Source organism: Petaurus breviceps, unplaced genomic scaffold (assembly GCF_028583685.1).
Source record: "Petaurus breviceps papuanus isolate PSGF00001 unplaced genomic scaffold, PetGlider_PUasm1.0 551, whole genome shotgun sequence".
Lineage (NCBI taxonomy): Eukaryota > Metazoa > Chordata > Mammalia > Diprotodontia > Petauridae > Petaurus > Petaurus breviceps.
In genome coordinates, this window is record NW_027186372.1 from 29,703,137 (window position 1) to 29,712,989 (window position 9,853).

Genomic DNA, 9,853 nt, shown 5'->3' on the forward strand with positions numbered 1-9,853 from the left:
AAAATTAAGTTTGAGAATAGATACAACACATGGCCTTTAGATAAAAGAATCCTAAGATAATTTTTTTTTCCCAATCTGCCTGAGGTCCTTGGAAGGATGTCTTCCTTGTTTAGTGTTCACAAGTCCTGGTCACTGGAAGTGCCCTCACTCAAACCACTAAAGAATCCAGACTCCAAGATATCTGTTCACAAAACTTAGGCTAATTAAAGGCCTCAGAGTAATGAAATTTAAGGAGCACAGAGTTTAAATTTTTATCTTAAAAGTGTGCAATTTAAAAACATTACCTTTACATTTTGATGCCACTTTTATTCCTTTATCAACACCGATGTGACTTAGATTAGCATTTAGTTAGCAAAATTAGTCAAATTAGTTAACATATAACATTAGTTGATTGATAATTATAATTAATAACATATATATATACTATTGTAATAGAATATATTATATGTGATACTGAATAACAGATAATTAATAAGAGGGTCCTCTCTGCCTAGGAGCCATAAACCCTATACGAACCCTCTACCATTTTACACCTATATACAAACTGGTATCCAAGAATGGAGGTCTGTTTCCCAGGGCTCCCCTTCTGCTTGAATCGATTGTTTTAATCCTTCATATTATTTTCACATCATGAATGGCAGCAGTGGTTGGAAGGCCAATTGCTCCAGGTACCATTTTATGCTACCTGCCCCAGGGTTTCCCCTAACCACTGAGGATGCTAGATCCCCACAGGTTCTCCGATCTTGGCCCTGAAACCAAAGACCTATGGCCCCAGATCCATACACATTCACTTTCTCTTCCCCTTCCACTGTCTTCTGCCACACATTCCTGAGTTTCTGGGGGTTGTTTCTAGAACTTTCCTACTCAAAAAATAAATAATAGAAGAGGCAGCAGAAAGTAGTGGGAAGAAGCTGAATTTGTGACTGGGCTATATAAATCTGCTGTGTGATGTTGGACAAGTCTTCTCTTCTCTGACCCTTCATTTTCTTATCTGTAAAATAGAGACCAGCCACATGACTTCAGAGATTTCTTTTAGCTCTGATGTCTTATATTGTTACTTCACCTTATTTAGCTTCAATTAAAGATGATTTTCTGTGAGGTCCCTTCCAGCACTGTCATTCTATTCAATGAGTCTAGGAAATTTAATGAGAGGCATAAATAGTAGTAATAATAGTTAATATCTACATCTATCTCTATCCATATAGAGAGGCTGTGGAAACATGAACTTGGAGTCAGGAAGCTCTGGGATCAAATCTTGCCTTAGATGTTTACTCTCTGTGTGATCCTGGGCAAAGTCTCATTAACCCTCTATGCCTCAGTTTCTTCAATTTGTAAAACGAGGGGATTGGACTCCATGGGCTTGACAATCTCTTCTGGTTCTAAATCTATAATCATACTGACTGTGTAACCCTGGGCAAGTCAATTAAGCTCTCAGTGTTCTAGGCAACACTAACACTATAAGTTGCAGATGAGATGCTGACTTACATTGGTAGAAAGAGGATCCTCACTTGGGAGTTCTAAATATTAGTAAAATCACAGGTCCAGGCACTATTCCTATCTCTGGAGTACAGGGGAATAAAACTGATTTATAAACACATCTTTAGTTTCATTTTCACTGATTAAACCATATCTATTTCTAATGTTGAACCATCTGATAATGTCAAGGACTTTGAGGCTGAGAACTGTCTCTTCCAGGTTATTAGTGGTTGTGGCTGCAATGAGAAGAGGTAGCAGCTCGCGCTTTGTTTGACTTTGGAATAGCTCCCCTGGATGATGGCAGAAGTATTGGTTTGGAGACAGGGTTGGGTGACAAGAGGGCATTGGTTCTCACAGGGCTCTTGGGTTCCTGGACAGTTAGTCCCTGAGGGATGGTAGTCATGGTAGAAGTCTATCCTACCTCACACGATAACCAGCTAGGGGCTATGGGCCCAAATATGAAGAGCCAAGTCCCTGCCCTTAAGGATCTTTTATTCTACAGGATGAGAAATATGTGCACATATAGAAAGTATATCATAGGAAACAGATACAAAATCAGTACAAAGTAATTTTGGAGGAAAGACACTAGCAAGAAATATTTCATATAAGAGATGGCATTTGTGCTGAGCTTTTAAGAAAACTAAGGATTCCAGAAACAGAAGGAGTGCATTCCAGGCATCGGGGACAGCTTGTACAAAGGTATGGTAATGGGAGATGGAATGTTTCGTATGAAGAATCACAAGAATTCCAGTTTGGCAACTCAAAGAGTGTATTAAGGAAAGTAATGTATAAGGTTAGAAAGGGAGACAGGAATCTGGTTGTGAAGGACTTTAATTTCTAAACAGAGGAACTGATATTTGCTACTGGAGGTCATAGGGAAAATAAAACCAGAATTTATTGAGTATGGTAGTTAACTATGTACTTATATCATTCTACTAGAACTTGATCACCATGAGGACAGGGAACACTCATTTATTTCTGCATTTCTCTCTACCTGGAATGCAATTTAGCATTCACAATAAGCACTTATTTGTGTAATTAGTTGAAAAATTTAAAGTTAGGGAAAAAAAAGGTGAATGGGGTGGTAGTTGTAGAGGGAGAGTACCAGATTGCTTTCAAATTATTATCTTGGCAAATTCATAAAAGGAAATCATGATGTGGCAGAAAGAGCAGTCAGAGAACCTGGATTCAGAACACCAACTTTAGGCACTTTCTGACTGTAAATTTGGGCAGCTCACTAACTTCAATGAGCTTCTTAAGATCCTAGATTTACAACTGGGAGGGACTTCAGAGGCGCCCTAGTAAAAACCTTTTAAATTTTATAGATGATGAAAACTGAGACCCAGACAGGTTAACCAATTTGCCCGATGTCATAAGGTAGTAAGTACGTGTGTTGGGGTGGGGAGTGAGGGATTCGAACCCAGATCCTATGACTTCAAAATCAGGGCTAGTTCCACAGTAGCATAGTTTTCTCATCTGTAAAATGAAGAAGCTGGACAAGATAACACTAATGCTACCCACCTCACTGAGCTTTCTTGAGGACCAAATAAGATCTAGGGTCAGCTATTATTGTTGATATAATTATCATGGTATGGTCTCTAAGACCCCTTGCAGTTCTATAACAATTCCTTCCCTACTCTAACAGTCTATGATTCTAAATCATCAGTAAGGCAACAGATTCTTTGGGCTAGTGGCCAAGAGTTTTTGTCTGTTACATTTTCCCCTCATTCTTGTTAGTTTCCTCTTGTACCCTGTAATGGGTTAGTTACATAACCAAGAGCCTGTTTCAGGATCCTACAAATCACAACCCTGTCCTAATCCTCATTCAGCCCTCCTTTACACATCCCAGCCCCCAAGCCTCCAGAATTTGTAACCTCGATCTTTTTCAGGTTATCATCATCTGTCAGATATGAAGTTAAACAACAAAAAACATGTCAGGTGAGGGACTGAAAGAGACACTTGACTGTTTACGAGAAATATTCCATTACAATCTGACGCACAAGTTACCAATGAATCTGCCATCGAGGAGCCTAGTGGATTTCTCCCTGGGGCTAAGAAAGGTTACCCAGTTTTCTGGGTTGATTAGCAGCTGAGTTCTAACTGATGTTTATCCTCTCTGGCTCTTTGGAAAATGCCCTAGGAAAACCCAAGTCCAAACGTTGCAGGGAAGCCTTGTACATTGAATGCATTGAATTAGGATAACCAGTTTGAAATAGAAAGGGTTTTGGCTGGCTATGCTACACTGGTTGACTAATACACATGCACAGAAAGATTGTATTTCCTTTCTGAAGTTTATGTCAGGCGCTGGGAGGTAATGAAATTAATTTTTTCTCTGCTGATTGGGATCATTATGGTTGGGGGGGGGGGTAGTGTCTGTTTTCTCTTCTTTCCTCTCCTTTGTTTCTTTTATAGACTTCTGCAGTGCCCCATGAATAGAAATGAATTTAATAACGCCCAACAGTTGGTTTGAGTTTGGTTTCTGCTTTGCAATGTGTCTTCTTGTTCTCGCCTGTTTTGACTTTTTAAGGTCTGGGAAAATAATAAAGAAAATCTTTTCTTGTGTGATGGGACACAAGCAGGGCCTTGATTCTAGTCTTTTCAAAAGGTTGTCTGGAGTACGGTTCTGCTTCTATGAGACCTTGGGCAATTCAATTTCTCTCTGGGTATCAGTTTCTTCAGATATAAAAAGAGGGGGTTAGCCCAGACGACCACTAAAATCCTTTCCAGTTCTAACTTGATAGGTTTTGAGGGTCTCTTCCAATCTTGACATTTTAGGATCTAAGGATCTTCCAGTTCTAAAGTTTCTGTTCCAGGATCTCCTCTTGCTCTGACATTCGGTGTTTTACGGTCCTTTTTAGTTTTGACATTGTAGGACTTTAATCTGGTTACCTAGAGGGAAATTGTTAAAACAGAACAAGATCATAAAAGCAAAGTCAGAAGTCTAATCCTAAAACTTCCCTTTAGGAAACAAAATAGTAATGGTTAAGTACTCTCCTCATATATTTCTTTTTCCTTTACTGTGCTCATTCTTTTTTTTTTTCCCTCCTCTTTCTTTTTCTTTCCCCTGATATCTACTTTTCTTCTCCCCCTTTTCTGTCCCCCCACAAACGAATGCCAATGCCTATGCAGATTGCTTTTGGGAACATTGGGAAGGCAATAAATACAAATATTTCCAAGGGACTCTTTCTCCGTCTCAGGAACAAGTGAGCAGCGACCTCTGACCCCCATCCCAAGTAAAGAAGGCCCAGGCAGATATTTGTAGGGAACTTCACCAGTCTCTGTCCTTCTCCCAGAGGATAGGAGATCTTGCCAATCCCCCCAGTGAAGTGGAGGCCCGAGTCTTTTTCCAGCGTCAACATTAAATCTTGGTTTTGTTTTGTCTTTCTAAGTGTGTTTACTAAGCCCATTAGCCGGAATTGATGGCTATGGTCTGGTCCTGTTTAAATAATAATAATAATAATAATAATGATAATAACAATAAGACAGTTTCTTCCCGAAAAATCCTTCTTTGAAATCTGGGGCAGGGAAGGAAGCTCAGGAAATTGATTGTAGTTCACAAAGCATAGCTAGCAAGCTGCTGCTGTTCCAATAGTTGTGTGTAAAACTTTTAAAAGTTTTGAGACCCTGAATTCTTCCTTAGCTCGTGGCACTGGGTTTCGTCTTTAGTGTGAGCGCCGTGTCTCCCTGGGCCAGGCCGGGGCCTTCTCTCCTGGACGCAGCAGCTGGCGGTCAGAGCCCCTCTCCCCACTGAACAGTCCCGGCTCCGCGCTGGTACTGACTGCTTGCTAGCCCGACAGATAGGGATCGTGATGTGGATCAACTCCAGCCCTGCCGCCGCGCTGGGGAGACGCCGGGACAAGCTCGGCGGGGTACGTGTGTGTCCTGGGGAGTCCCTCTCCCGACCCGCCCAAGGGCACAGGAGGAAGCGTCTCAGTCTCGGCCTCGAGGCTCAGAGCCCCTGCGGAGAGAATTATTTTCTCCATCTCCTTTTCGATCTTCAGTAGCTGGGATGTCTTGGATGGGCCAGGGTTGCTCGGTACTTTAATTTACTGTATTTCTTTGAACCCAGTGTTACCCTTTATATATCACCCAAAGTAGCGACTCCAAGGACTTGGGAGCTCGCCTGCGGTTGTCCGAGTTTGGCTTTTGCTGGGCCGCAGGGCGAGGAAGGAACCTGGAGGCCTGGGTTCGAGTCCCAAGAGGGTCGACAGCTCAGTGTCAACTTGAGTTAGGACCCCCGCCCCAAACCCAGGCTCTGGACCTCAGTTTCCTTTTATGTAAAATGAGGGAGGTGGGAAATGGATGGAGGAGGTTTACATGGTTTCTAAGCACTCATATAGCTGTCTTGCAATTCTATACCCTGGATTCCACAAGTTTCCGAGACAGCCCAGGCTCCGATATGCAAGCTTGGAGAAAGAAGAATAAAAAAACCCAACCCTAAAAAAGAAAAAAAAAAGCTAACAAATAAAAAAGTCGCTGAATGGGCAGTTCAGGCCGGAATCGAGCCATTTTTTCCCCCGAGCTCCTGCTTTCGGGACCGCTCTTCTCTCTGGCAGCTCTGCAGATCACTGAACGCTCCCGGGAAGGGCCCGGGTGTGTGTGGGCAGACCTTGCGGAAGAACGCGTTCTGGTTGGGGGCCCAAGGTAGCATTCTGACCTCGTTAAACTTCGCAATATTACTACGGGAGTTGGAGGGAGAGGAGGTACAGGACTGCGTACCCCAAAAGCACCAGAGATGGAGGCAGGGATAGGGGGATATGTTCTGGGAATTGGAGGAACTTGCCGTCGAAAGTGTACGTTTTACCCAAGGTGGTCATCAGACTGTAGAACCCTAGGCTAGTCGCTTTCTTCTTGGTATCTCAGTTTTTTACTCATAAAATGAAGGAGTTGGAGTAGACCGTCTCTAAGGTCCCTTCCGGCTCTTACATTCTTACATTCTCCGAGTCTATCTCGTGGCGATTTTGTAAGACCAAGTAAAAGAGGCGGAGGCATCGGCGCCCATGAGACCTTCGAAGGACATGGATTCCTGTGCGTCTCCAGCATTAACTAGACCCTCGGCCTCCCGCACTCCCTACCCAGTCGACTGCACTGAAACTCCAGGGAGTAATAGAAGCTGGGGAGAGACTGAGGAAGGAACGGGGAAGAGGATGTAGCTCCCGGAGGAAAAAAAAGTCCTCCTCAGGGGACAGCACTCAAAGAAGAAGCCGAGTGTAACTATCCATCGAGCGAGGTCAACTACTTGTGTGCTGGGATCATGTTAGAAGAATGACCCAGGAGTTGGCGCAGAGCCCCGATCCCTACTCGGGGTCCTGACTCCTGCAAAGGTCTTTCACTGAGCCCCGACTCGGGCTCTAGGGGGTCCCCAGCCAAAACACTCTCTGGTGAATTAGGTTCCAACTCCTCGTTTTCACAGAGACTGATTTATAGTAGTGGCTCCCTTATTCAAGGCCCATCTTCACTCAAACTGTGAGTTTCTATTTTCCCCAATAAATCCATTTCCCAATCTGGCTCAGGTTAGCCTGAGCAAATCCCTGAGCAGACACCCCTCGGCAGAAAATAACGCCAAGAGGAAGCAGGGGCCGGGTCGGTTCTCAGACGGCATAGAACCTGCTGTAAACACCTTGTCATTTACAGGCTTGGGAAGAGCGAGAGAAAGGACACCTAGATATATTTAATTCCATCTCCAATCCGCAGGACCTGGCCTCTCGGGGAGACACGGAAAATTTAATATTCTTTTTCCATGGGGTTGATTTATGAAATCCATTAGAGACCGGGCAGTCTCGGGTTTACCATAAATAGATTGTATGTCTTTAAGGTTGATGTTACAAGCAGAACAGGCTGTTTCTGTCTCTTTAGATTCTTCTCTCCTTTCCCTTTTAATTTCTCTTGGGGAAATGGGCTGCAGAAGAAAGAAATATCCTCCCTCTTATGTCCACAATCACAGCTTGTGTGACTTTGGACAAGTTGTTTAACCTCTCTGGTCTTTCCTTCTCTGTAAAATAAGGGGCTCGGAGGTATGTTCTAGGGCTCTACTAGACCTATCGCTGTATGTTGTATGTTCCAAGACCCCCTTCCAGCGGTAACTTTCTATACTGTGGGTTTCAAGGCCCCTCCCTAGCAGAGCTAACGTTCTATATAGTTGCATGTCCTGAAGCACGCTTCCCGCGTCTTATATTGTAAAGTTCCTTTCTGCTCCATCCAGTGTCCCGACGGCACATTCCCGCACGGAATTTCAAGGACACTCCGGTTCTCTGGAGGTTCTTACACTGAGAAGAGAATAGATGTTTCGAGAGACCCATTTCCAGGGACCAGGAGTTATCATCGCTCTGTCCGCTAGGATATTTGACTCCCCACCAGCCACTCCCCTCACCTCCACCCGAGTCCCAAGCACCTCTAAGGAGAGACTCCAGGGGCAAGTCGGGTCTGGCCCAAGGACTCTAGAAAGTCCTCCAAACTCTTTAGCTCTGGTTGGGAGCTATTTCAGGGGAGCGCGCGCTCCTGCGGCGGGTTGATTTATGGAATGTTACAGGGAGACGCGAATACAAAAGACAGGGGGAATATTTTACGCGACGCTAAAGTAAACAGCCGGGGCCGGCGGGGGCCAGTAGTGTGGAGTTCCTGTAATTACCCGGGATGTGACAGGCCCCTGATTTACAGCCCTATTTAGATAAGGGGTCCTCGACTGGGACGCCGAACGGCGTCAAGGTCACTGGACTCGGCGGGATGAGGTTGGGCTTCGAGGCCGAGGAGGCGCCTCGCCGTGTCCAGCCTGTCCTGCAGCCTCCCCAGGAGCTCGCAGGAGGGAAGGAGATCCCTGGAACCCACTGAGGGACTGATTCGTAGCAGAAATGGGGGGATGGGGAGGGAAAGATAAGAGACCTTGCTTGCCCTACTTCTCACAGCTCATTCCGGGTTTGTCCCAAAGGATATATATTTCAACAGAACCCTGGCATCCAGGCTGGGAAGGGGACAACTTCGGACGCTATCGTTCCGGGGGCTGGAAACAAGGACATTAGAGGGCAGAGGATGTTTGAGTCCAAAGGGAAAGTTAGTTGGTAAAATCACTGAAACCTTGGGCGAAACACTTCCTCTTTCTAAATCTGTTTCCTAATCTGTAAAATCAAAGTATGAGCTTAATAATAAATAACTTTTTAATATTGCTTTAAGGTTTATGAAGAACTTTACACACATTATCTCGTTTGACTAATGTTTCTGAGTCTGTATTTTAATATTGTCTTGCCGGACGTGACTGCTCTAATTTTCTGTTTTCTCTTCTAGTTCTGACATTTTATGTTCTAAGATCTCTTCCAGTCCACTAAAATGTTGTTCTAAAGTCACTCCCAACTCTAATATTCTGTGTTCTTTGATTACATATGTGTCCATGGGAAATTTTGTTTTTGTCCTCTTGTGTGGACTGTGAGCACATCTAGATAACAAAGTTATCCTGTCCATTTTGTAGATTGACTTGCCCAAAGTCATACAGTCAATAAGTAATAATCACAGGAGCCAAAATTCTCCGTGAGATCCCTTGACTTCAGATCCACTATTTCCCCCTTTACATCAAGTTAAGGGCAGAGACAGAATGCAGCACTGGTTCTGGCTTAGCTTTCAGAACACCCTTGAGTTCTGGCAGAGACCAACCTGCTGCTGCTGGAGTAATAACTCCATATAACTTCTATGTCCCAGTCAGGATGTGTGTGCAGTTTTCACCTGATAATGTGGTTTGGGAGTTGAGGTGGGCAGAAAAGATGAGAAGAGAATGATGTCTATGGGCCAAGTGAGAGTTTGCAGCTTTAGCTAGGACAGTGGTTCGTAACCTTTTTTTTCCCCCTGTCTTAGCTCCCTTTGGCAGTCTGATGAAGCCTATGGACCCCATCTCAGAATAATGTTTTTAAATGCATAAAATAAACTACAAGGATTTCGAAGGGAAACAGTCATATTTGAAATATGGTTATCAAAATATTTTGAGAAAAAAAACCATAAAGATCCCAAGTTAAAATCCCTAATTAGGGCCAAGTATTATTGGGGGAAAGTCTCATTCTGGAACAGCCAGCCTGTCCATCTCAGGTCCATCTCCAAAGGCTCTCTTCTTTGCTCTCCCTACTTCTCTTCCACTCGTCACAAGGAACTAGGGTCACAATTGTCTGCCTTCTTTGGAGCCTCCTTCCTTCAATGACTTTGGGCAGTGACTGGGTGAGGGCAACAGTCATTGCTCTATCTCAGGGCTCTGTTAGGGTGGAGGGGAAGGGAGAGGGAAAGAGCTGGACTATTACAGTGTAGCCCATGGGCTGAAGGTAGAAGGAGGGCCTAGAAGGCTAGCTGCTTTAATTTAAAAGCTAATGGAGGTGAGCAAAAAGGGCTGCTTGGATGAAATTTG